Source organism: Dermacentor silvarum, chromosome 4, assembly GCF_013339745.2.
Source record: "Dermacentor silvarum isolate Dsil-2018 chromosome 4, BIME_Dsil_1.4, whole genome shotgun sequence".
Classification (NCBI taxonomy): domain Eukaryota; kingdom Metazoa; phylum Arthropoda; class Arachnida; order Ixodida; family Ixodidae; genus Dermacentor; species Dermacentor silvarum.
Genome location: NC_051157.2, coordinates 148,388,321 through 148,416,270, shown reverse-complemented (window position 1 = coordinate 148,416,270; position 27,950 = coordinate 148,388,321). Strand labels below are relative to the sequence as shown.

General features: G+C 51.5%; 1 long non-coding RNA gene across 1 annotated transcript; it reads left to right on the top strand.

The window, feature by feature from the left end:
• Nucleotides 1-246: 246 nt before the first annotated feature.
• Nucleotides 247-26,498, top strand: LOC125944809 (uncharacterized). Its single transcript, XR_007466515.1, has 2 exons — nt 247-376; nt 26,229-26,498. It is a non-coding gene; the product is annotated as an uncharacterized LOC125944809 (long non-coding RNA).
• Nucleotides 26,499-27,950: the final 1,452 nt, after the last annotated feature.

The following is a 27,950-nucleotide window of genomic DNA, read 5'->3' as shown; positions in this document are numbered from 1 at the left end:
TGAAGCGAACTTTCTATTCCTACTAAAATTCCAGCAAATCACGGAGTTTAGTGTACAAAAATTTCAACATTTAGATACAATAGGAACTGCAAGACATTCAGTTTGGTTAATGTGCCATCAGCCCTTCACGAAAGGATGATTAGATCATCCTTACTATCCGCCACACACATTTGCGTTCACGTGACGACACTGAGCGCGGTTGCTTGTTTAAATTATTCCATGCTATTTAGGTCCATTTCATTTTTGTTTGCAGGGGCACTCAAATTCAAGAAATGTCAAGCTACTGGCTATGGATGCGTGCCGTTTAACCAATGCCCTCCACCGTATTGGGCACCTCGCTCTGGCTGTGCGTGTGGCTCTATTTGCTGCAACTTCGGTAAGATGCATTGGTATTCGCTAATATTTAACACTTAAATTACGTCACCAGAATTTGTTGAAAGTAGCACATTTCACCTCTGCATTTATAGAACACGAACCTCGGAGCCGGTTTCGGGGTCTTTTGTCGCTACCTAACTTAGAGTATGTAAATGACAGTTAATAGTGTCATGGGTACCTGCGCATATTACATTGCAGTCGACTGAGACTGACGGCGACGACGCTCAAACATCTCTAATGAAGTTATTGTGGAGGGGTGATGCTGGCAATTATTTTGGTGAAATGAAAAGAGAGAGACAGAAGAAAGGGCTAAGGCAGGGAGGTTAACCAGAAGGGAAGATCCGGTTTGCTACCCTACACTGGGGAGAGAGGGGAGGGGGAGGTAAAGTGACAGGAAAGTAGAGATAGAGAAAGACTACAACAGTGAAACCTACGCTCGCAATCCAACCCCGCCCCAGCGCTGTAGTACCCCGCTTTTGCGCTGACCTCTCATCTGGTAACTTCTCGCCACTCAGCTACCCTCTTCACTGCCTACACTTGTTTGCCTCGTCATCCAAACAGTTTCTGATTTCCCCTAGAGTAGGTTACACCCCCCTTTTTTTCTACAGTCAAGCAGTTAAGGCCTAGGTTCCCCAAGATCATGTCGGCGTGTAGAAAAAAAAACTATCAGCATAGCTTTGACTCCATGTGCGGGGTTATTCGGCTCCATGTGCGTGGTGGTTTCCCGCCATTTGTGCCTTAACAGAGGTGTCAAAACAGATGATGGATTGGCCATTGTTATGCCCATCGCTACCGCCGATGCCTCTTTGACAAGTGTCGCGATACTTGGCGGCGGCACGTCCAACCAATCGTTGTACCTCTTTGTTTCGGGATGTAGACATCGTGTTAGCGCTGTTATCAGCAGTTGCCCTTTGGGCTCGCTATGGGACGGACGCTCGTTTACCCACATCTTCCAGGATCCTGGCATCAGGATCACGGTGTTAGAAGTAGTACTTCTAACACCGTGATCAGGATCCTGATGACGCCTTGCAGTGTGCCGCAGCTATGAACGCTGTGGCTCATACTCTAGTCTATGACGATGGGGCGGATTTGGCGCAGCAAACGTTCAATTTGGCCATCGCGCCGGGCGAAAACAAGACGACGGTGTCCTTGCTCTTTGACGGACATGCCCAAGACACTCAATATTGATCCTTTTCGCGGAGCAGTTTGCTCTAAAAGAACGAGGTGGCGCTTTCGGTGGCGCGCCATATGTTGCCTCAGCGAATGCGCACGAATACGAAACCACTACTGCTTCTGCCCTGCTACTATGCAATCAGCTGTCCGAAATCCAAGCGGGTGTTCGCTAATTCACTGTGTCCAATTTATGCTGCAAATTGTGTAACGATAAAGGGAAGACGTATGCGGTAGCTGCAAAATAGTGATTCGTATATTAAGGAATAGAATCAACCTATGTCGCCGCTGTTGCATAAGGACTGTTTGTGTTGTCGGCCCTTCGCGATGCACGGCTTTCCTTGAGGATAAAAAAGGATAATTCATCCGTCAGCACTGTATAGCTAACCTCCATAGAAAGAACTGCAACTCCGCAACGTCGGCACATAAGAGTGAGTACCGCTCGTTACAAAAGGAAGTAACGCCACATACTGGCATAGTAAATTTCTCGCACGTTATTTATACACATCTACCCCTACTCGCACGCAAACTTACCCGCACCCTATCGCCAACGCATCAACAATAAGTGAATGTGCACACACTTGAATCAATGTGCTGAAGCGTGAGTGACGGCGACTACACCAAGACACGAATGTTGGAGGCTGAACGTTTCGTGATGGTCCACAGAGTAAGCTATGGAGTAGCGATAATACGCCTTAGCTACAAGCTACCACAAAGTACAGAACATTTTCATTCCAGCTTTGTGCGCCGCAAGAACAAATCTATCGCAGCAGAGCATACCCGCGAACGATTAGGCTGAAAATAAACAATCAGATAGTAGCCGAACCGAGAAACTTAGTATTAGGGAGTCAGAAACATAACAAGCCGCTACTTCATAATGTTTGCCAAATAAAGAACGAGAACAGTGATCCTGATTTAATTAATAAGCGGGAAGTTTGGACAGCTTGGAATTAGGGGCGTGTGAATAGTGAAATTTCATCTCGAATTGAATTCGAATCGAATAGTGACCAAAATATATCGAATTTCGAATAGAAAAAATTTATTAAAAATCTACAGAAAGAACAAAGAAATTATGTCTGCTCATGTCCTCGAGCACACAAAGCGGTGAGTGACTGTTACCGCAAGGTTACAAATTGCCAGGTGATATGGAACACAAGCTGCTCCACATGACCTGGCTCGCGGAAAGGGCGAGGAGGAACTCGTCCTTTCCGCAAGCCTTTGCTGTGCTGTGAGCAGATGGGTCATGTTGATTCCTGATCCCGGCTGCAACCCAATATAAGTGCACGGTGACGGTAGTTAAGACAGGATGTGAAGGAAGATATTTGTGTAAAAGTGTTATACGGCGCTTGCGACATACGCGACCGAATTACGCAAAAGTCCGTGCCTTTGTTTCGGAAGCGAAGTTGTGAAAGGCTTGACAGTTTTCTCATATGTGTTTATTTTTTACGTGTGGCAATGGCATAATCTCCTTTAATATAAACATGCGCTCGCTTTTGAACCAGGATACCCGTGAAAGTTTTAACGAAAGCCTTACTTTAACGACGTCAGCATTAGTTTTTAACAGCACCCTAACCAAGTTGCACCATTGGCCTTCCTCGCGTTTTAGGTATTCGTCCTGTCGAATTATTCGAAATTTCGAATACTAGCTATTCCAAAATGGAATCGATAAATTCGATTAGAATAGTTCGAGTTCCGCATTCGATTCGAATTCGGAGCTCGAATATTCGCACACCCCTACTTGGAATACATTTTAGCCTCGCTTTTAGTACAAGCACCGTATACGCTGCTCGCGCCGTTTGGACAAGGCGTAATGAGCTCTGAAGGCCCTTGCATGTACTCTAAAGCTGTGGCCAAAGCTTCGTGTCGTCTACACAGTCACCGTCTACGATATCCATCGAAACGGAGGTTTGCTGCGCCACACCGGAGTCACGCGCTTGCATCGTAAACACGGAGGCAACGGCGGCATCTGAGGTACGGTGGCTAAGCTGAGGCAAGCAATGGACGCGTCACCACGTGATCAAACATGGCAGCGCCCAGGGGAGCGCCGGGAAAAGGATCAGTAGTCAATAATGAGAATATATAAATTCACAATAGCAATATTAACTATAACAGACCCACCATTGTCACAGCGGTGCTGGCTTCCATCTTCACAGTAGTGAAGGGCTCTGAATTTTTTATTACAGATAGCATTCTTTGCCTATTTGCGAGATTTTGAACCTATCTATCTATGTATCTATCTATCTCTCTATCTATATATCTATCTAGCCTCTTACGCCAACCCAGTAGGCCAAGTTGTTTATCTTCTAAAGGGTTTTTTAGAGTTCGCAGCAACGCAGCGGCGACAGTCAAAATGAGACACGGCTTTGAAGCACGAGCGCCGCTGCCGAGCACAAGCGCTGGACCCACTAGCGTCTGGCCCCACTAGAGCCGGGCTAACTACCGTCTCTCTTCACTACAATTACCCCGGGAGGGATAAGGGAGCCGTCCGGCGACCTAACAGCTCGTCAGGATGACAGGATCGTAGTATGGCTTGTGGCGGTCGACAAGGACAATTTCTCGTCCACGACGACGCTGGTTCGAAGACGGTTCAACTAGTTCGATGACATAATTCACGGGAGATGCGCCTTCGACGACTCGGTAGGGGCCTTCATACTTCGAGAGTAGTTTCGATGAGAGGCCAGGGGCGGTGAACGGGACAGAGAGCCACACAAGCGCGCCAAGAAGCAAGGTGACCGCGGAAGTGGAGTCGCCGCGAGTGCTCTTCTGGCGCTCTTGGTCGTTGGAAGTAAAGGCACGTGCGAGGTCGCGGCATTCTTCAGCATGCATTGCTGCGGCAGAAATAGGCGTGCCCTCGGATGCACCCGGCCGGTAAGGTAAAATTGTGTCGATGGTATGCGACGGGTGCCGACCGTACACTAATGGGCTAAAAGCCAGTGGTTCTCTGAGTAGCGATGTGGTACGCGTAGGTGACGAAGGGCAGAATGGCGTCCCAGTTCGTGTGGTCGGAGGCGACGTACATAGAAAGCATGTCGCCGAGCTTGTGGTTGAAGCGGTATGTGAGGCCATTGGTTTGGGGGTGGTACGCCGTAGTTGTGCGATGAATGATGTGGTACTCTTTAAGAATGGCTTCAGCGACTTCCGACAGGAAGGCACGTCCGCGATCACTGAGGAATGCCTGCGGTGCACCATGCCGCAGGATGAATCGGCGAAGCAGGAATGAGGCAACATCGGGCGCTGTAGCGGATGTGAGAGCGGCGGTTTCGGCGTATCGTGTGAGGTCATCTAATGCTACAATGGCCCAGCGGTTACCAGCCGATTTCAAGGGAAGTGGCCCATACAAATCAATTCCAACGCGTCCGAACGGCCGGGTAGGGCAGGGTAGAGGCTGCAGACCAGCTGGCGAAAGTTGGGGTGAAGATTTCCGGCGCTGGCAGTCGGGGCAGGAGCGAACTAACTGGTGAACGTATTTGTACATTCCTCACCAGTAGTAGCGCTGTCGATAGCGCTTGTAGGTTCTGAAAACTCCCGAGTGTGCGCACTGTGGATCGGCGTGAAAGGATGCGCAGACTTCGGAGCGCAGACTGCGAGGAACTACTAACAACCACTGGCGGCCGTCTGCGGTGTAACTGCGTCGGTGAAGCAGGTTGTCGCGAACCGCGAAATGGCAAGCCTGACGACGCAACGTGCGAGTGGTTGACTGTGGTGATGGGTCAGCAAGCAAGTCTATAATCGAGGCAATCCACGGGTTCTTGCGCTGCTCGGAAGCGATAGTTTCAAGGTCGATTGAAGAAACAGCGAGCTGGGATAGTGAGTAGCAGGTATTGTCGTCAGGCAAGGGAGAGCGTGATAGGGCGTCAGCGTCAGAATGTTGGCGTCCGTTGCGGTACAGCACGCGGGTATCGTAGTCCTGCAGGCGAAGCTAGTGCCCAGCGGGCAAGACGACCAGAAGGATCCTTCCACGATGACAGCCAACTTAGTGCATGGTGGTCCGTGACGACATCAAATGGGCGGCCATACAAATAAGGGCTGAACTTAGTAAGAACCCAGATGATCGCCAGACATTCTTTTTCCGCGACAGTGTAATTGGTCTCGGCTTTCGTAAGGGTGCGACTGGCAATGGCCCCCGACATATTCAGGAAAGCAAGGTTTGCGCTGTGCAAGGACAGCACCGAGGCCAACACCGCTGGCATCTGTGTGTACCTCTGTAGGGGTCGCCGGGTCGTAGTGGTGCGAAGTTGGGGGAGTCGTCAGCAAACGACAGAGATGTGCGAACGCTTCCTCGCACTCTGACGACCATGAATGAAGGGGTCCGTTGCTTCCAAGGACCTTCGTCAGAGGTGATAAGATGGCAGCGAAATTTTGAATGAAGCGTCGGAAGTAGGAACACAAACCTACGAAACTTCGCAGTTCTTTGGTGGACATAGGTTTAGGCAATTCGGCGACGGCACGAAGCTTGGCTGGATCGGGGAGAATTGCACCCTTGGAAACGACGTAACCCAGTATCGTCAGCTGCCGCGTTGCAAATCGGCACTTCTTTAAATTTAGTTGTAGGCCGGCGTTTCTCAAGCACGTCAAAAAACGCCGGAGGCATTGAAGGTGCGTGGAGAAGTCCGGAGCAAAAACAACGACGTCATCAAGGTAGCACAAGCACGTGTGCCATTTCAAGCCGCACAGAACGGTATCCATCATGCGCTCAAAAGTGGCTGGCACATTACAAAGTACAAACGGCATGACGTTAAATTCGTATAAGCCTTCGGGCTTATACGAATTTGTACCGCAGCGATGGCCTAGCGGTAGAGCATCCGCCTCGTATGCGGGAGGTACCGAGTTCAAATCCCGGTGCCGCCGGGAACCCACCGGTTTTTTTAATGGGTAGAGACGTCCCCTGGCCTGGTGCTCGGCTGTCGTGGGGGTCCACATCTCGAAAGAGGGCCCAATAGAGATGCCTCTTGTCCAACCACAGACGGCCTTGTAGACGAGCATCCGCCGCGGCTGTGGGAGGCAAGTGCTGCCACCGGGTACCTACCGATAAAATAAGTACAAGCGCGCTCCCAGCCTGGTGCTCGGCCATTGTGGGACCTCAACGCTTGGAAAGGGGTGTTTGACCTCCACCCGAAGGTGCCCCCACCTCAATAGGAGCTTGGGGCGCCCCATGGGAAATGACCGCCATGGGAGCGGCCCAGACATCACTTTTTTTCCGTGCTCACGTTGGTTTCGACATGAATTCAGGGCGCAGGCTCCTTTCCCAAGCGTATCACCCCTGAAGGAAGCCGAACGCCAGGCCGGGGTACGCTTGTACCCTTTTGAACCAGTGGGTGCCCGGCGGCGGTGGGAATCGAACCCACAGCCTCCCGCAGCCGAGGCGGGCTGTCTTCGGTCGATCGTCATCTGCCATAGGTGCTTGCCAATACCCTGAGCGCTGATCCAGAAATGAAACAAAAATTCTGCTGCTTGTAGGCTGTCAATAGCGTCGTTCATTCGTGGAAGCGGGTAAACGTCCTTATGAGTGATCTTGTTGAGGCGCCGATAGCCCACACAGAACCATACAGAACCATCTTTCTTCGTAACAAGGACCACGGGAGATGCCCATGGACTGTGGGAAGGTCGGATCACTTCGCGGCGGTGCATATCGGCCACTTGTTCATTAATCACGCGACGTTCTGTAGCCGATACACGATATGGGCGTTGCCGCAATGGCGAGTGGGAGCCAGTATCAATGTAGTGCGTAACAGTGGACGTCCGGCCCAGGGAAGGTTGCCCGACGTCGAAAGAAGCGCGAAATGCTTGTAAAATGCACAGAAGCTGTGATCGATGACCAGGTGTAAGGTCATCGGCAATAGAAGAATCGAACACATCTATGGGCAATGGGTCAGCCGTAGAAATGAGGCCACAACCATGACGCCGACTTCGCTACATGGAGTGTGTTCAAGAAACGCTTCGCAGAAGTGTTCAACCGCCCTGCTGTGCGCAAGCTCCGCGCCGAGCAGCGCCTCCGCGGACGTGCACAGCAGCAAGGCGAAAATTTTACAAGCTACTTAGAAGACGTGGAAGCACCTGAATCCGTCCATGCCCGAGCAAGAAAAGATTAAACACATCTTGAAAGGCATTGACGACGATGCCTTTCAAATGCTGCTGGCAAAGGACCCTCGCACTGTAGCTGAGCTTACGACCTTGTGCCAGAGCTTTGACGAGCTCCGTAAGCAACGCGTCTTAGTTCGGCGGCCGACAACAGACGATTCCCTCGCCACCTTAACCATCGCTGGTGACCACGAGGCGCTACTGTCGCAAATCAAAGAATATTTGCGTGAGGAAGTAGCATGGCAGCTCTCGTGTATATCGTATTTGCCGACCCCAGAAGTGCCTACACACAATCTCGCGCCGTCTCTCCGACAAGTTATTCAGGAGCAAGTCTCCGAGGTGCTGCCATCCGCCGCTCCGCCGACACCTTTCGCTGCACCACTCACTTATGCGGCTGCCACTGCACAGCCTCCACGTCGACCGCCAGCGTTGGCGCCTCAACTTTTCCGACAGCTACCGGCGTCATTCCCTGGTGCACAGGAGCACATCGTCAATCCGTGGCACACTGCTGACAACCGATCGATATGTTACTCTTGCGTAATTCACGGTCAAGTTGCGCGCTTCTGTCGTAGTTTGTTTGTTTGTTTGTCTGAAAGTCTTTATTAAAAAACAAAAAGAGACGTGGAGCCCTTAGGGGGCTTCGCAATGGGTGGAGTCCCTATTCCGGGACCTCATTGGTACCAGCCGCCAGCTTAGCCCTCCGAACCAGAGCCTTTTGGGCCTTAAGGTCTGAGCAACCAGGCAGGGCCGCCTCCCACTCCTCTCGGGTGGGGTTAGGGTTGGGGGGGAAGAGCTGAGTTGAGCTGGCAAGCCCAAACCATGTGGTAGGCGTCAGCCACCTCACCACAGTATTGGCACTTGCCAGTGAAGGAAGAATCGAAATGTTTTAAGATTGCCGGGCACAATAAAGTGTTAGTGAAACGTCGGAACAAAATGCGTTCATCAGCCTTGCCCAGCCCCTTTGCAGGAGTTGGGTATTGGCGGTGCCTGTCCTTGTAATAGGTCTCGATGTCTTTAAAAATAAGAAAATAGCCGCCTTCGAGTTCCAGGTACTCATGTTCTAAGTGGGACGCCCGGTGGATGAGTGCTCGGGCCGCCGTGTTTGCGGCTTCATTCCCTATTAGGCCCTGGTGGCCCGGAGTCCAGACTAGGCAACGGGGGGTAGCGTCGATTCCCCGTGGCTATACTTCAGCAATATTCGTTCCGCTAGCGGGGTGACCTAACCAGCTTCATAATTTCGACAAGCCCCACGCGAGTCGGTTATGATATATTGAGATCGGAGATCAGAGGCAGCTAGGGCGATAGGTACTTCTTCAGCTTGCGTTGAGCCCGGCGCTTTGAAAGTGAGCCCATCTACTTGCTTTTCCTCGTGTATGACCGCTGCCGTATACCACCCCCTACGACATGGACCGGCCGCATCCACGTAGAAGATTCTGTGTTTGTTGCCATAGTGGCGTTGCAAGGCGTCCGCTCTCGCTCTCACCTTCCCTATCCATTTTTGTGGGGAGGAGTCAAACTCTGACGGCGCGTCTCCAGAGCTCGGGCACTAGGACCCGCCCCTGAATATGAAAGTCATGTTTCAAGTGGAGCCGGTCAAGCAAATGCCGTCCCTACTTTGTTTGAGCTAAACGTGTATATTGGTTGATGAGGTGGGCTTCCTTGAGCTCCTGAAAGGTGTTAACCACTCCCAAAGCGAGAAGTCTCGAGTTAGAAGTTGTGACAGGGAGGTCAAAGGCCTTTTTCATCACTTTGCGGAGGATAACCTCGACTTTGTCTTCATCATGCTTCCGCAGATGGAGATAGGGGACCGAATATAGAATTCGGCTGGTTACGAATGCATGAGCTAGCCACACAGCGTCCTTGCTTCGTAATTCCCCTCTCTTGTTGGACACACGTCGGACCATTCGGCCCACTTGGTCCCCAACCTTGCGGAGCTTTTCTAATGTTGTGTCGACTCTTCTTTGATTGTGAATAAAGAGTCCGAGAATTCGGATCTCCTTGGCTTCGTGTATGGGGCCACCAGTCAAAGAGAGGCGTATTTCTGCAGTGTCCTGAGGCGATGGTCTAAGGTGCACAAATTCTGATTTGTTTGGTGCACACTGGAGGCCGCAGCGCTCTCCGTAGCGATCCATTACGTGAGCGGCTGCTTCCAGGCATTCCTCCATGTGCCCTGTATTTCCTTCTGTCGCCCAGATGGTGATATCGTCGGCGTACAGCGCGTGCCGCACGCCTTCGATACCATGTAGCTGGGCCGGGAGATGTACCATCGCAAGGTTAAAGAGTAGAGGGGAAAGTACAGCGCCTTGTGGCGTCCCCCTAGTACCCACTTCGTAAGGTCAATATTCAGTGTCTTGGATACTGACGAGTGCGGCTCGATCCGTCAAGAAATCCTTGATATAGGTGAATGTGTTTGTGCCACAGTTGGTTTCGCTCAGGTGTGCTAAGATAGTGCTGTGTTTAGTGTTGTCGAAAGCTCCCTTCATATCTTAGGCCAGGACAACCTTGTCGTTGTGAGGGTGCTCCGTCGGTTGTTGTATGTCATGATTGAGTTGTAATAATATGTCTTGTGCCGACTTGTGTGGGCGGAAGCCGAACATGGTGTCTGCAAAAGTGTTACGATTTTCTAAATATTCGGAGAGCCTATCTCGCACCATTGGCTCTATTAGTTTGCCCACACACGATGTGAGCGAGATAGGTCTCAGGTTGTCCGCATTAATTTCCTTCCCTGCTTTAGGAATGAAAGTGACAAGTGATGTTTTCCAATCGAGGGGGGCGGGAGTCTCCCCTTTCTATATCGCATCAATGTAGTTAAGAAGGGCTTCATACGCGCGATCGGGGAGGTTGGCCAGCAGTTTCACTGTGACCTTGTCCCGACCGGGCGCAGTGCCTCTCTTCATTTTAGCTCAGGCCGCCCTTAGGTCGTAGAGTTGGAACGGCTTATCCATCTCTGGATTATCCCTGCCTGCATAGAGATATTCCTGACCTCGAGAGTCCTGTATGGTGCAGAGATACTTGTCCCTTAAGGTCTCTGCCAGCTGTGTTGTTGTGCCCTGAAAAGTGTGTAAAGCGCATTGTAAGTGCTTCTGTGTTTCTCCTCGTGATTGAGCGGGATCGATCAAGCTGCGGAATCGGCTAACTGAGAGGCATACTCGGCAGCCTGCTGGGTCAGATCTGTTATACGTCTTTTCAGCGTTCTGTTGTGTTTTTGTCGTTTCCATCGTTTCGTAAGACTGCGACGAGCTTCCTAGAGATTATTATCCACCGCTGGGCAGTCCTCCGCAGTCTGTATGCAAGTCTCGTGTTTATGTAGTGTTGTCATGAGATTTTGAGCCCAAGAGCTGTAGCCACCTTCAAGAGGAGTGGTCTGCGGCAGGGACTTACGGAAAGCAGTCCAGTCTGGCAGTTTGGCCTGAGTTAGTGGTCTTTTAGGGGTCGGGTATGAATTAAAGTATTAAGGATGCAGTGATCACTTCCTAGCGTGTATTCGGTGTTGTACCACTCAACGTGTTGTATGTGTTTGGAAAGAGTGAGATCGGGACAAGTGTCCCGTGTCACGGAGTTTCCTAGACGTGTTGGCTGTGCTGGGTCGGTCTGGAGCGTTATACCTAGCGTGGAGGTGAGCTCCGCTAGCTTCCTACCGCGCACCTCCTCCTTTTTGTAACCCCATACCTTACTGGGAGCATTAAAGTCGCCCACAATGAGTAAGGGGTCTTGACCCGCTATCTTCAGTGCCCGGCTGAAGATGTCTGCAAAAGTTATGTATTTTAGCTTGGTCGCACAATATATGTTAAGGATATGTACTTGTGGGTCAGAGCGTCGCAGGGGTAACACTGTAACCATGGTGTACGAATATGTTATCTGTAGGTCAAGCTCTACTTCTTGTGCTGTGTACGCTTTGTGTACAAGGATGCAAGTAGATGGATCTCACTGAAATGTATTGTACCCTGAAATTTTAGCTGAGGCCCCGGGTTCCTGCAGAGCCACGATGGGTGTTAAAAATTGCAATGTTTCTATGACGAAAATTAGCACGCTTAGCAGGATTCCTGAAGCCCCTACAATTCCACTGTACGATCGACAGTGGTTCCTGTCTTGATTTGGCACGCCTTTGTCTAGTTCCCTGCGCCATGATTAGCACTAGTAGAAGCTAGCTCGCTCACCGCTGTTTGAAGGCGTAAAGTGGCTTCGGTATCATCCCCATCAATATTGCGGTAAACTTTGGAGGGGCGGCCCAGCTCCTTTACGGGTCCAGGCCGCCTAAACAATTTGGGACTAGCCTGAATCCAGGACTTTATGTTTTGGGTCACCGCAGCGGTGATTTGCTGAGTGAGCGTAGTCCCCAGCTGTTGCATTTGCGCCTGCGTGATCTGAGCGATCATTGTTGGCAGCGGTGCCATCTGGTCGGCGACACTTTTCTCGAGAGCCGTCATGCGGCTTTCTAAGTTACTGTTTAGGGGGTCATATGTCACCGGTCCCATGCCTGAGCACAATGAGACCAATTCGTCACCACTATCCAGAGTTCCGGAAAAAGGCGGCTCTGCCCTAACGTTTTGGAATGCAATGAATTTCTGTTCTAGCTGTTCATTTTGAGTTGGGAGAAAGGCTATTTTCTTCTTCAGCTCAAGTTCTAGGGGCGAGGGAAGGAAGAGAGGGTGGAGGCGATCTCCGCCCAGTTGCTCACCTTGGATGTTATGGCAGCTTTGCTGTTGCCAAGTGGCGGGAAGTCCCCTTCCTGGAAAGCTGGCGGCTTGGCACTTTGCCCGGATGTCTTCCTGTTCTTATTCTCCTGAGTAGATGACGTCTTGTTTCCGGCGGAATTTTCTCTTGCAGTCTTGTTTGCGGTAGCAGGCCCGGTGGCTTTTCCGGACTTGCCCAATGACGCACCTCCGTTGCTGGTAGGGTTGCTCGTCTTGTTGCTGGGGGCCCCTTGTTGCTGGGTTCCTGGACGTTGAAGTCGGCGGAATTTTCCCTTGCAGTCTGCTGAGCCGTTGAGGTGGGCCTCCCCGCAGACCATGCACGAAGGGGTACACTCGTGTTCAGCTAGGCCCTGCTCGGCGGCGCCTACTCTCTGGCCACAACAGCCACGCCTTGCTACATCCGGATGCGGGCAATTGTCTATCCGGTGACCGATGGTTCCACAGTGGTAGCAGGCTGGGACGGTCCTCTTATATTCTCTGACAACTGCGCATTCACAGTTGTAGTGTACGTAGCGGGGAACTCTCCGGCCCACGAAAGTGAGCACCGCCACCTTAAATGTTCCAAGCTTTCGCACGAAGGCCAGATCCCCCTCGCGCCACACCACCTTGCCTTTAAGTGATGTCGTTGTCGCGTCCGCCCGCACGCTGATGACGCCTCGACACCCTTCGCCGTTGAGTTTGACATGGCCCCGGAGAGGAACGGAGCCAGATCCCACGTTGAGGTTGAAATCCCGAACCAGTTTGCGGCCTCCACATGTTGCGTCCCGCAGACAATCAAGTTCTGCGTCCATACTGGCCAGACGTTGAGGGTTGTGCCAGCTTCGCCGCCAACGTACTGGGCGATGGCCACACCCAGATCTCCAGTCTGGAGTACCGTCTTCAGGTGCAGAGTTTCACGAGGCTTTAACACCACGATGATATCATCTGCGCTCATCTTGGGGAGTGTCGCGTGGGCGCCACGTAGCCGTCTTGCTCCTCGGCTGTGTAGCGCGAGCACTGCCGTTGGAGACGAGGCCGCTGGGGTTCCCGGCAGCCGGCTTTGACATCAGCGGCGCAGCTGGGACGCCGCCCTTCGATGTCATCTTGCGCTGGGTAGCTTTCCGTCGTAGAATCACGAGCTGGAAAAGGCCTTCATCTTCTATGTTTGAGAGTCCATTTTCGGTGGTAGCAGCCTGTTGCACATCAACTTGAGTCCAGGCCACGGCTACTGGGTCGTAGCCGCGCTGGGTAGCAGCCGCCATCGTACGGAGTCTTCGGAGAAGGCCCCGCACCGCCGGAGTCGTCGCTAACCTTAACGCGGGTTAGCGTTCCGCGGCGTGGTGAAAAGACACGTTGGGCGAAAAATGCCCAAACTTTGGCCCACCTGCGTCGGATCGGTACCCACAGGTTCCTCTTTATGTTAGGAAGAAGGTCGCAACACTTTCAGAAGGGTGACATCGACATTTCCGCGGTTCTTGGCAAATCTTGCCGGAGCCGAAGCGCAGCACGTCCGATCCCACCGCGCGCTAGCAGCATCCCCCCTGTCGTAGGCGCTTCGGGACTGCCTCAGTTGCACCAAGATACCACGACTATTCTTTCCGGCCCCGGTACTACGCTCTACAAGACGTGCCACCTGAGGTATACGCACGCGACCTCCAGCCTGACTCCGACTTTCCACTCTTTGCTTCCCGTCGATCACCCTCACCACGCCGCCGTTCTTAGTCACCTATGCGTTGCCGACCCGCCGCTGAGACGGAAAACTGACTGCCGCAGCTCCGGAGGCACGAGCTGCGTCGTCGTTGACCTGTGTAAGTCCTCGCTTGTCCCCCGACAATGTTGTCGAAGTTTTTGTTGAACGTGTTCGAACTCTTGCGCTCGTTGATACTGGTGCCACAATATCCGTAATTAGTCAGAAAGTTTGCCGCTCTCTTCGTAAAGTGACAACGCCACCTACAGCGTTTTCCCTCAGTACTGCAAGCGTACAGCTAATCCGTACGATTGCCGCATGCACGGCTAAAGTCGTCATTGACGACATACTGTACAACATTGAGTTTGTTGTGTTGACTTAGTGTTCACATGATGTGATCCTTGGGTGGGATTTCTTGTCGCGCCATCACGCCATTATAGACTGCCCTCACGCTCAGATGGAACTGTCTGTGTTTGGCGATGTGCCTTCTGCCCATATGCCCGTACCTGGTGTTGACAAGCTTGTCGTGGCTGCTGACACTGACCTTCCCCCTCTCAGTGCCGTCATTGTTCCTGTTTACTGTGCTGCCCTTACAGAAACTACAGTTCTGTTCACGCCGTCTGCCGTATTCAGTCGCCGCCACCATGCGTCGCTGCCATTCGCCGTCCTATCACTTCACCAGGATGCCTCCGGAATATTTCTTTCTAACGCTACCTCATGCCCTCTCACATTGCGCCGTAATGAGACGGTTGGCCATGTTCAGTCAGTCGAGGATGATGTCATTGTGCCTATTGATTCCTGCGAGCCCAGTCCGAAGCCTGAGCTGAACGCGCTGACACCTCACCTTGCGTCCGATGACGTGTCCTCGGACGTATTTTTCTCTTCCATCGACAGTAACCTTGCTGCGGATCAACGTGCGCAGCTTCTGATGCTTCTCAACGAACTTAGAAGTTCGTTTAACTTCCCTCAAGCGTCATTAGGTCGAACGAACACCGTTGTTCACAAAATTGACACCGGAACCAACACCCCTTTGCGCCAGCGCCCCTACGGTGTATCACCAGCGGAGCGTCGTATAATTACGGAGCAAGTTAACGACATGCTTCAAAATGGAGTCATCGAGCCTTCCTGTAGTCCTCGGTCATCCCCCGTTGTGCTAGTCAAGAAAAAAGACGGTTTCATTAGGTTTTGTGTAAACTACCAGCATCTCAACAAAATTACTAGAAAAGATGTTTACCCTTTTCCCCGCATAGATGACGCCCTCGATTGTCTACAAGGCGCCGAATTCTTCTCTTCGCTCGACTTGCGTTCCGGTTACTGGCAAGTCCCGATGGCCGAGTCTGACCGTCCAAAGACCGCGTTCGTCACACCAGATGGCCTGTACGAATTCACAGTCATGTCATTTGGCCTTTGCAATGCACCTGCAATATTAGAGCGAATGATGGACAGCATTTTACGCAGTCAAAAATGGCAGATATGTCTGTGCTACCTATATGACGTCGTCGTGCTCGCTCCCGATTTCGCTACACATCTCGCCCGCCTGCGCATGGTTCTTCAATGCCTTACCAACGCAAGCCTTCAGCTCAACCTGAAGAAGTGCCACTTCGGGGCTCGCCAGCTCACCATGCTGGGTCATGTAGTCTCAAAACACGGCATTCTTCCTGATCCTGGGAAACTTCGCGCCGTTGCGGAGTTTCCTAAGCCGACTACCGTAAAAGAACTGCGCAGATTTGTGGGCTTATGCTCGTATTTTCGTCGCTTTGTCCGGAACTTTGCCTCCATTATGGCACCCCTTACGAACCTACTTGCAGGCCCTGGTGACCTTTCAAATTGGACTCAAGCCTGCGACGACGCCTTCACTCCATTACGGCATCTGCTTACCTCACCACCCATTCTGCGCCATTACGACCCGACTGCGCCAAACGAAGTACACACGGACGCCAGCGGCATCGGTCTTGGTGCAGTACTAGCGCAACGCAAACCAGGCGTTTCCGAGTATGTTGTAGCTTATGCTAGCCGTGCCCTCACCAAGGCGGAATCCAACTACTCGGTAACTTAAAAAGTGTCTCGCGAATGCGTGGGAAATAAGCAAGTTTCGTCCATACTTATACGACCACACTTTCGACGTGGTGACTGGCCATCACGCTCTGTGTTGGTTGGCTTCCCTGAAGGATCCATCTGGTCGCCTTGGACGTTGGGCTCTTCGCCTGCAAGAATTTGACATTCGCGTGGTGTACCGATCGGGGCGAAAGCACTCTGACGCGGACGCGCTCTCCCGATCTCCCGTGAACTCGACTGAAGAGCCGCATTCAACTGGTGCCTTTCCCTTGGCTGATCTTACCGCCACAGACATGCCATCTGAACAGCGAAAATACCCCTGGATCGCCTCTCTCCTGAATGTTCTTTCCGCTCCGCCAACTTCTGCACACCCACGTGCACTTCGCTGCCAAGCCACGCATTTCGCAATATGGGACGAACTATTATATCGTTGCAACTATCGACCGGATGGCGGTAAATGGCTGCTCGTCATCCCTAGCCACATGCGGTCCGATGTTCGCGCATAGTTTCATGCTGACCACCAACATGCTCACGCTGGTGCGCTGAAAACGTATGAGCGGCTCCGCCAACGTTATTACTGGCGTGGACTATACACATATTGACGCGAAGTAAAAGCTGCCCACTACAGGCACCGATCGTCATAAGCCAGCTGCCCACTACAGGCACAAGATCGCCAGAGAGAAGACGATGAAGGGCGCAGGTGTGCGCGCGTTCTCTTGAGTGTCGGCCATCATTTAAGAAGGCTGTTCTCTTACCACAGCCCTGATGAATTCGCGTAGGTCGTCCGAGGTGGTTTTCCGAAGTCATGCAGGAGGGGCTGTGCGAAAGTTCCATCACGTTACGGTTGTATTATCTGGCACGCAGTCGAAGGGCCCTTTCCATTGCTGTCGCTTCAGCAAGGAAGTCCGCAAGTGTTGTGGGCGGATTCCGAATAAGTCCAGCAAAGATATCTTGCTTCACACCGCGCATCAAATGCCGGACCTTCTTGTCTTCGGCCATTGAGGCATCCGCACGCCTGAAGAGCCGAGCCATGTCTTCAGTATACGTGGTCACGCTCTCGTTCGGGGCTTGGAATATTGCGTGTATTGCCAGCTCCACTCGCTCCTTCCTGTCCATGTTGGAATATGTGGCGATCAGCTGCTGTCGAAATTCGAGCCACGAAGTCAATGTCGCTTCATGGTTATGGAACCACGTTCTCGCGGAGTCTTGGAGAGCGAAGTACACGTTGCGCAACTTGCGCTCTTCGTTCCATCCGTTGCATTCGGCGACCCGCTCGAAATGGTCTAGCCAATCTTCCACGTCTTCAGTAGCATCTCCGTGGAATGCAATCGGCGTCTGTGGCTGGTCGAAGATGAACTGCGCCTGGCGGAACAGCCGCAGCAGGAGACTGTGGGCTCAGGTTCATCGTCCGGATATGATCGGGCAACAGACCATGCTCAGGTTGGAGCCCTTGAAGACGCCTGCTGGTGCGCGCGTGCACAGGAGTAATCTCTCCCGGGCTACTCACTGGGGATGAGTCAGGGGTACGCTGCGTCTCCGGCAATGGTATCATATATCCAGCACCTCCACCAGTAAAAATGTCCGAAAATACATTCGGTCTTGCCAATCGTGTCAACGACGGAAACCATTTCCCCATTCGCCTGGTCTCCTGCAGCCTTTACCGTGTCCTGCACGACCCTTCGACCGTGTCAGAATCGATCTTTATGGCCCACTTCCGTCCTCTGTCGCTGGTAACAGATGGGTCATCGTCGCTGTGGATCACCTAACGAGGTATGTGGAAACAGCCGCGCTTCCTTCTGCAGGCGCTCGTTACGTTGCGAACTTCATGTTACGTCATTTCGTCCTGCGCCATGGCACACCACGCGAGCTATTGAGCGACAGAGGGCGTGTGTTTTTATCCGATGTCCTTCAGGAGTTCCTTCGTTCCTGCCGTACAGTTCACCGCACATCTACAGCCCACCAAGTTAAACAAAGGAGAGCAAGGACAAAGCTCAGAACCAGCCGAGCCAAACCAAGTTACGCAAAGTTAATATGTTAAGAACCAGCCAAGGCAAAACAAGTTAGGGAAAGGAAAGCAAAGTTAAAGCTAATGAAGGGCCCCCAGATTCGCTGTTTCCCCTGTCTTCGCACCACTTAGTGTGAAGCTGCCCCCAATTTTTCCACCTTTTCCTTAACCCTTGGGTAGGGTAGCAAACCGGACGTTTGTCTGGTTGACCTCCCTCTCTTTTCTCTCTTCGCTTTCTCTCTCTCTCTCTACAACCTATCGCCCACAAACCCAACGGACTAACAGAGCGCTTCAACCGCAGGCTGGGAGACATGCTGTCCATGTAGATTGATTCTGACCACTCTAACTGGGATGTCATTCTTCCGTTCGTCACTTACGCATATAATACCGCGACACAGTCGACTACCGGCTTTCCCCCATTCTTTCTTTTATATGGCCGCGGAACCATGCACCACACTCTTCACCATTTTGCCGTATCGTCCGAACGTCTCCAAATTCAGCCCGGTTTCTGAAATGGCTCAATATGCTGAAGGAAATGTTACTATTGTGCCCTTAAACATCCCATTCAGTCGTTTTCGGCAAGCTATGTCCTGTGTAACTGTGTTTTGTGTACTTTACTTGCAGCGCGCGAAATACAAAAAAAAAAATCAGAGAGCAATCGGGGATTTCCACTATCCCCGGTTGCTTTCTGATCCACAGCGCTAACTTCCTGCCTCTTAACGTCAGGGCTAACATGTTTCTTCCCATCGCTCTTTGTGCGGTCCTTAACTTGTTCTCGAGATTCTTTGTTAACCTCCAAGTTCCTGCCCCATCTGCTACCACCGGCAGAATGCAATTATTGCACACTTCTCTTTTCAACGACAGTGGTAACCTCCCAGTCAGGATGGGGTGATGCCTGCCGTATGCACTCCAACCCAATTCTATTCGTCTGTAAATTTCCTTCTCGTGCTCGGCTACATTTCGATAGAGGCGAAATGTAAAAACGCCCGTGTGCTTGCGTCGCAAGTTAAAGAACCCCAGGAGGTCAAAATTAATCTGGAGCCCTCTACTACGGCGTGCCTCATAATGAGAACTGGTTTGACACGTAAAACCCCAGAAAAAAAGAGTAGGGTCCCCTGTGAACAATTGACCTAGATAAACGTACTCCTTTACAGACTCTAGAGCCTGACTGGCGATACTGAATTCTTGTTTCCTTGCAAGGCTATTGAACCTTATCTTTGCCTTCTGCATATTAACTTCAACCCCACTCTTACACTTTCTCGGTTAAGGTCCTCCATCATTTGATGTAATTCGTTCCGATTGTTGCTGAATAAATGTTGAGTACTCACGCTCAACACTGCTGATAATCCTAGTACCGCTCAGCGGCTGCGGTCGTCTTGGCGCCATTACGGTAAGTGCGACAGCGCTGCAGCGACACGAACTGCTCTGGAAGGCGGCGCAAAGTGTACTGATAAGGCAAGCAAACTACTGCAGGTGGCGGCCTCATGTGCGCTCATGATGCTCCGATCTGAAGCCACGGCTGCTCCACAGTTCTGCTTTACTAAAGGTGTGCCTAGTGCGTGCCTGATTCCATACGTCACGTGGTCACAGAGATGCACTCGTGCCATTTCTCGTGCATTCGTCCCCGTCTTCTTCCTAAGGAGGTTAAAAATTCCTTGCTTCTTTCACAGCTGGCTCCGGTGCCGCTGATCATACCAGCGTTCCCATACTGCCTCTCGCGCTCGTGCCACTGTTCGCGCGTCCATCGTCTTCTTCCACAGCTGGCGAAAAGAGTGAAACGCGATCGCATTCAAAGATCCTTGACCGTTTCTCACGCTTCCCGGCAACTGCAGCTTATGTAACCGTAATGTTTCCCGGGAAACGCTGGCGGTTAACGCTATGCACGAAGGCGCGCTTTTGTGTGGGCCGATCTTGTGTTATTAGGGCAATAGCCTTATATGTCTCATCGTTCAGTCAACCTTCAACGTCCTTGAGCGAAAACCGTGCCATCGAAGCGAAATCGTACAGGATGACGACTCGCTGTAGTAATTCACTTTTTACGCCAACCCGGCAGCATGTCTCACCTATATGCAAACGCTCCCGCCACAATTGTGATGGTGCGCGGGTCACCGTCGTCATCGTCTTCTATGAGTAAGGAAGCAACGCTCGCGCAACAATTCTGATGGTGCGTGGGTCACCCAAGCAACGCTCACGCAACAGTTTTGATGGTGCCCGGGTCGCCGTCGTCACGATCACCCGCGTGACGACGGTGACCAGTTGATACTTGGTCACTTGATACTGTGATGACTTGTGATCACTGTATCACTGTAGTGATCACTATTAAGTTATCACTATTAAGTGATCACTGATCAAGTGCTCGCTGTACATTGATCACTTGATACGACCACTGCATCAAGATTAACTATGTACCAACTAGCCCAAGCATCAGCACTACTGCAATACCTTTCTTAGTTCAGGTTTGCGTGTAACATCATGCGCCATTGGTGTACAATGCTATGCTGAATCCAGGAATGAACTGAACAATTTCATCGCAAACGACGCAATTTCGCTTGTGAAGTGGAAGGTATAGGACTATAATTTGTTACACCATGAATGAAAACCTTGACTACATGGATGCTTTTTCTGTGCTTAAAAGGACACTAAAGCAAAAGAATAAGTAAACTTAGATTGATAAAGTACTCTTCGAAAACTCTGCTGTCGTTAATTACACTGCAATAGGCCAATTATTAGAAGAAAAATGTCACAGTTTCGCCCTAAGGGCGAAGCAATGAATGCGATAGCAACACAGCAATGTCATACGAAGTAAGGTGAGCGGCTTTGGTAGCAATATGAATTGTAGTAAACATGAGCTGATTAAGTAAGCAGGTGTGCTGCGGCGTAAGTAGACCGACATGAAGAGAGACTCGATGACCACGAGAAGGCGCGTGTGAAACCGTGGTGTTGATGAGAAGCGCTTCCCGTGGGCAGCGCGTGCGAAGGGACACACCTGTAGTGCTGCACTGCCGATCCGGGCAGCATTGCATGTGTAGCGTGCGTTGGAAAATGTGGCCCGACTATTACTAACTGAATGAACAAGCGTGGTGTGAGAGCGCACAACCAAACATGAATAGATCATACTGAATGACTGCAGACAACGACCGTCAAAACTCTGGCAGCAAGCGGATACGCCGCAGCGGCGAAGGTACGTGTGGTCTATCGCTTCAACGGAAACTGAGCGGCGAACGCACGGCGCATAAAGGTCAGAGCCATGTGGAGATAAGAGACGGTGCGGACGAGCGACGAGCGCGGTTGTTGGCAGCGTAAAAGTGCACCCCCCCCCCCCCTCCGCGCTCCCTCCGGCGCTGGCTTCCCGCTTCCTTGCTTGGGCGTGGGTGATTGAGCGCGTTCGCTCTCCGTGATAGCGCGCGTCCCCGCACGCTTCCGCTCGGGCATACTGCGCGCGGCGAAGATTTTATCTATAGGGAACCTCACGGCGATGGCGACGACGACGGCGACGGCAGAAATCCGGTAGAAGTGTCCATATAATTGCTATCGCAATAAAATGAAGCTCAAAGTTAAATTTTTGAATTTCGCGTGGTAGACCCAATGTCAGCACAAGTAATTTTTCGTATTAGGGCCACATTGGCTCAGTAAAATTTTGCTAAACTTGTCACCATTCAGTCTTGGGTTCCTTTAAGCCCGGGATACACGGAGCGAACTATCACGACGAACTTCGCGTGTCAAGTAACAACGCGGCGACACGACGCAGGATGTTCGCTATGTCGCCATACATGCGGCGAACGCCGCCGCGCGTTTGCCGCCGTGTTGGCGGTGGTCCCGGCCGCCCGCTTCGAACTTAATTTGGCGTTGTCCTTGTAGAATTCACTTCGTTGGTAGCAAATGACTGTGTAAACGGCTTTCGCTTAGTCTCAGGCCTTCTACGACAGAGTGAGTGAGTGAGTGAGTAAAAACTTGATTGAAAATAAATAAATAAAAGAAGGCACGCTGGTTGGGGCCCCTATTTCAGGGCTCCACTGGCACGAGCGGCTCGCTGGGCTTGGTCCAGAAGAGCCAATTCGCTCTCCCGGCCCTCGTCCGCAAGCCATGCCTCCCACTGCCTGTTCCTCATGAGTGGATGTTTCAGTATTATTGGGCTGTCTATGTGCGGAGGCCTCTTGGGACACTCCCATGTGATGTGTTTTAGTGTGGGTACTTCTGTGCACCACGGGCACTTGTCAATGAACCTCGTGGGGTGTATTCTGTGTAGGTGGTGCAGGTTGGGGTATGTATTCGTCTGAATACGACGCCAGTCCCTCTCCTGTTGGCTGTTCAAATTCGAGTGAGAATGTCCAAAACGTTTTCGCTGCTGCCTTTGCTGTAAAAGGATGTCACGAAGATTCGGTGGAAGGTCGTCGCTGGGCCCTGCCGTTGCTCGGACGTTTAATCCTCGAGCAATACGGTCTACCCTCGCGTTCTCTGCCAGTCCCTCGTGAGCTGGGCACCATATGATAGTGTGGTGCCCTTCCAGTCGATTGCCCAAAATTTTTATTATTGACTGGGGTGCCGTCCCATTTAGAAACAGGCGGCAAGCTGCTTGTGAGTCGGATAATATGACAGCCAGATTTACGACAGAGTATTATGGATAACCTTGGGGAGTTTTCGAGATCGCTTCTCGTTTCGAACGCGTCTTAGCCTAACAAAAAAATATCCGATGCCAGCGCAATCTATCGGGGAAGTCGGAAGATAGGCGTGGCGACGGCACGTGGCCTCTGAGATCAGAAGATTTCTGTTGAAAGCTGTGGTAGACAGCTTGCACTGCTTGTCTGTTTCCCCGCAGATCAGCGGATATGGAATGTACAAATACAACGCAATTCCTGAAAGATCATACTGGGAACTACTGAATCAGTCAGAGACACGCCGACACGGCAACACCAACGAGATTGTAGACGACACGAAAAGGCACGCGCGCGAAACACCAGCATGCATAGCGACCGGAACTAGTGCCTGTCGTCCACCGCTGCGCGCTAGACGCTTCCGGCTGTGGCGTTCGCCCGACGAAAATGTCTGGACAGGCAGATCGGCGGCAGACGTCAAATTTTTTGACGCCGACCGTCGGGCGTTCACCGCCCGACGAAGTTCGTCGCTCGGACGCTGGTTATTCGCCCCATGTACTCCGGCCTTTAGTACACAATGTAGTCAATCTTTACCGCTAAAGAAATAACTGGAACGTAAAAGATGCTGTCAAAATCAATGACGTCACTGTGAGCTGGTGCGGGAACTTCAAGGTAGCGTCGCCACTTGCCTTCTGTGATTTTCGTTTTTGTAGCGAAAGCTACAGTACGCCAGGTTTTCCCCATCTTCGCCGTCGCCGCACTTTGAGGCGTGACCGACGTCACACCACGGCCCTCGATTCTCCATTAACTCGGCTCGTCGCGGTCGCCGTGCGGCCACCGTTCCTGCCGGTTGGCGCTCGCCGCGCCCTCTATGTGACGTCACACCACGGGCCTCAATTCGCCGGCGACTCGGCTCGTCGCGATCGCCGCGCGGCCACCGCACTGGGGGAATCCGGCGTCTACAGCGAACGGAATTCTCCTGCCACCGAAATTCGCACTGCTTGCCCACCGCGCCGCCGGAACGCGATACAGCGCCATCTGCGGTGTAAAGCGCTAACCTCCAAACAAGTGCCCGCAGCCTCGAAACTGCACAGTTATCTCCGCTGGCGTAGAGTTCGCGTGGTTTTATTTTGCGCCTCATCGCTGCAAGCAACGACAATGAACCCTGAGCAAGAAGAGGCAGTACTGCTAGGCTTGTTGGGAAGCACATTTCTGGCGATGCATGACGCGCAGAAGCGTTCGCAGAAGAGATGACGCCAGCGGCGGTGGTGGGTTCGTCCTGCTTTGCAAGAGCGCGAAAAGCTTGGTCACGCCACCAAACTACTACCTCTTCTGCTGGATCGCGACGTGGAGTACTGCCGAGAGTAAGTTGAGATGTATTGTTATTCGTGACAACAATTAAGTTTCGGACCAATTCGATCAGCATTTCCGACGTCGCGACAGACTTCGACGACTGTGACAACGCGCGCGCGTCCGACTCGGCCGCCATCTTCGAAATTCTTACTCGCGCTCCTATTGGTCCGCGGTGAGGGAATCCGGCGGCAGCTGCCGCAAAAATCGGTCCGAGACCGATCGGCGCGGAAAGGGCTATTCCGGCGGATCTCGCCGCCGCCGAACTGGGTTCCGCACCGCTCCAGACGCCGAATGTCTCAGTGTGAACGCGCCCTTACAGGCGCGCGTCCGCCGTTGCCTGGCAACAGCCACAGCTGGCGCGCTCGCCGCGCCCTCTGTATGACATCACACCCCGCGCTCCCCAGCTGTGATAACCGGGTGTATAGAATGGGAGAGCTCGCGTCGCCGCAGCCATAGTTGAGGCCGCAGTATGGATGGTGAGAAGTCGGCCGGCTAGCCTGAAGAAGGCTAGAGATCGCCGTAGAAATGAAGAGGAGACAGCGCGCTGAAGAGACTCAAGAGGAGCGTGCCGAATGGTTGGCACGCAGTAAACCATTGTAGGTTTCTAGCAGGAAACCACTAACTTTAATAACATGTCTAACTACAAGCGAAGCCTAAGCGCAGCCGGGGGTCTAGCTATCGCTACTCGACTAGGTTTAACCAGAGCTAAACCACAGCCAATTTTTCTGGCTTACCAAGCGCCTTATCGCGGTAAGAGTGGTGTTTTAACACGAAAGTGTTTTATGCCGGGGTCCACCAAGACTTCACTGACGTATTTCCGTCACGGAAATACGTCATAGAACATAATACAAAGAAAGAAACCAGAAGAAAAAGTTCCACAAACATGCAAAATTTGGAAATCGAACCCACGACCTCTCGGTCCGCGACGATAGATCGCCGAGCGTTTAACCCATTGCGCCACAAACGCATTTGCAGAGCTACACAGACGCGCCTTATATATCTAACACTCCTCCGTGTACCCGCGCTCTTGCTCGGGGCGGTGCCGCCGCCTACGAGCAGAAAAGAGAAGTACTGCATTATGACACTAACGCGCACCGACAGTGAACGCTTCGGTGGTCTCAGCACTACGACGCCTCGATGCCAGCATTCGAAGGGACGCTGGCATCAAGAAGCACTACCAACGCCACCTAGGTGGCGTTCACCTGTACTCAGCACAGCGGAGCGTGGCCTCCGCAATTAGCTCTGAAAATGTTTCTGAAGTTGATCGCGGAGGCTGCAATTACGACGCGCTGTACGCGCTGATTTGACTCGGTGACGATTCAGTTACGTGCTTTGTCTTGCGCGTTGTATTAGTGTGTCAGTTACGTGCTTCGTCTTTCGCGTTGTGCTAGCGTGTGCAGCGTAGTGCAGCTTCCATATGCACGACGGTTGCTCATGGTCATCGACGTTGGTAGTCGTGATGGAGGAGACGTGCCACCAGGCGTCAGCGTGGGTGCATCAACGCCTAAGGGCGCTTTAGCCACAAAACACCAATAGACATTATATATCAATGTGCAATAAACATTACACTACTTCTGTGAAGACACGTTTCACTTTCGTGTTCTATACCGATTCCTATATAAGAGGGATCAACCACATTTTTTATTTGGTATCACAGAAGGGTCATCTACTGGTACAGAAGAAATCATTTTCCCTTTAGTGTCCCTTTAAGACAAACTACAGACCCATTCACTTAAGTGAGCACAGCCAGAAGCTCTCGTTTTTACAACAGAGATGTGCATTTGTCGCGCGCCCTCAGAGCTCCTTTACTGTACAGGTCTGGAAAAGTTGAAGGGTATTCACGTTGCAGCAAATAACAGTTCCATATCCCCAACGCCCCTCAGAGGAATACTTTCTAACCGGAAAGTGGCATAGCGTATAATCCACCTGTCTTTCCGGCCCGCCTAGTAGCCTACAAAATAATTTTAGCATTTTATAAAGTATAATATAGAAATTATAGCTATCTATTTTTACCCATGCGAGTGAGATACCAATGTGAAATAGGAATAGATATCTCGTAAGCAATCTATTCTTCAAAAATTGTCAATAATATGGTCCACAAGCCAGAGAACGGCAGAAAAGCAATATTGGACTCTCCTGCGTTTTCTTTGGGAAGTCATATAAAAAATAACGATTCATAACTCTCGAAACGTTATTTCTTTTTCGCTAATGCTAACATTTTGTGTTCCCGTACTATGCAGGAAGAATGAATGCCTGCTCTTTGGCTGGAGGAACTTGTGAAGTACAGTGCAGAACCCGAATTCCAAAAGTCAAGTGTCCTGGATTCAAGAAGTGCTGTGCCAAGGTGCCTAGTTAAGGAAACGCCATTATAGTATGCAAACATGCCATATTTAACGCTGTAGTAGGGCATAAAAACAGCATTAGGCATTCTCTTTACCTTTCTGTTCATCACATGTCTGAAACGAAGTATTAAATGAGCACAAAAAGATGAATAAATTTCAACACAAGCGTAAACACGTTTTCCATTTAGTCGTATTATGCGTCCAAAAGACTCCCATTTTGACATTCGCGCTCAATGTATAAAACCTTTTTTACGTGTCCTATCGGTTAGCATTCCACTTTACGCAGTCATCGCCACTTACGAAGTGCAAATAAAATAGTCCTATTTCCGACTAACATATAGCAGCACATTAAATAATTACATATGTTCAACAGAATTGCCTTGCCGCATACATCCTTCAAGTCATAGGAAATATTTCACCGAGCTTATTTCGATTCGGAACCGTTATACCGAAGGAGCGGCGCTGCTCCGCAAATCAAAGGTGTCGTGGAAAACCCGTCCCACACCTCGATGTTGTGGAGAGGAATGAGCGTGGGCCGGGTAACAAGGTGTGCTTTTTGTGTGGACAGCGTTGCAGGGTGGGTCACCGATGTTCTGCATTCTACCCGCACGGTGCCGAGGAACGCGGGACCCTCAAGACAATGTCAACCCCCATCAACGCAAGCTTTCGCGCTGTGACTCCGGCGCATTGCGTTGCCTGCTGCCAGCTGATTCGTGGATTGCTGAAACCGTCGGCGCCAAATCCTGCGCTCGCAACTGGACGGCATGTTAAACGAAGTCGAAGGCAATACCACGAGGACAGCAAGAGCTCTCTGCCAATTAGGTGAGCGTCCTGTGTGACCGGATCGATACGCTCTACCTGCAGATCAAGAAGATCGATGAGAGCGTTTTAGACGAGGCACCTGAGAAGCTGATCGAGAGGGAGACCTTAGATGCTAGCAAATATAGAGACAAGGTTGTCACAACGACATCGAAACTATAGTTCGAACTTCAATACAGCCGTACGTCACAAGCTTCGCACCCGACTAGCAACCAAACTTTGATCAGCGCCAAGTCTAAGCTGCCGCAACTAGAACTGATGAAATTCGATGCAAACAGAAAATAATGGCAGAGATTTACAGCGTAAGCGGTTATGGGCTCATCCCAATAGCCGTTTCGGTTGGCGATGTTGTCCGCCGCCGCCGCCGCCGCCGCCACCGTTGTCCGTCGCAGCTGTCGCCAGGCTTCTACCTATTACGGGGGTTGGCCGAGAAATGGTTCGATTTTCTTGAGGAAGACAATGAAGATTAGGATGTATAAAAATGCTATAATCAAAAATATGTATGGCATTCATAATTAAATCAAGCAGGCTAGGTGACTGTTTGTCACCGCCCCGTTGCAAGAGGGATGCCAATAAATCACCAGTAACATCATCATCATCATCGGTGTTTTCAACTGCTGAAATCAACATTAGCCCTGCCGAATGTCGCCCTGACTTTATCAGGGCTGAGCCCATGGCGGACGTTGTATTCGATCAGCGAGGAATTGTGTCGCTCTTAGAAAGACTGAAAGAAAACAGTGCCACCGGACCAGGTGGCATACCCACGATCCTGCTCTCTTCTTGTGCGTTCTCTCTGTCAAA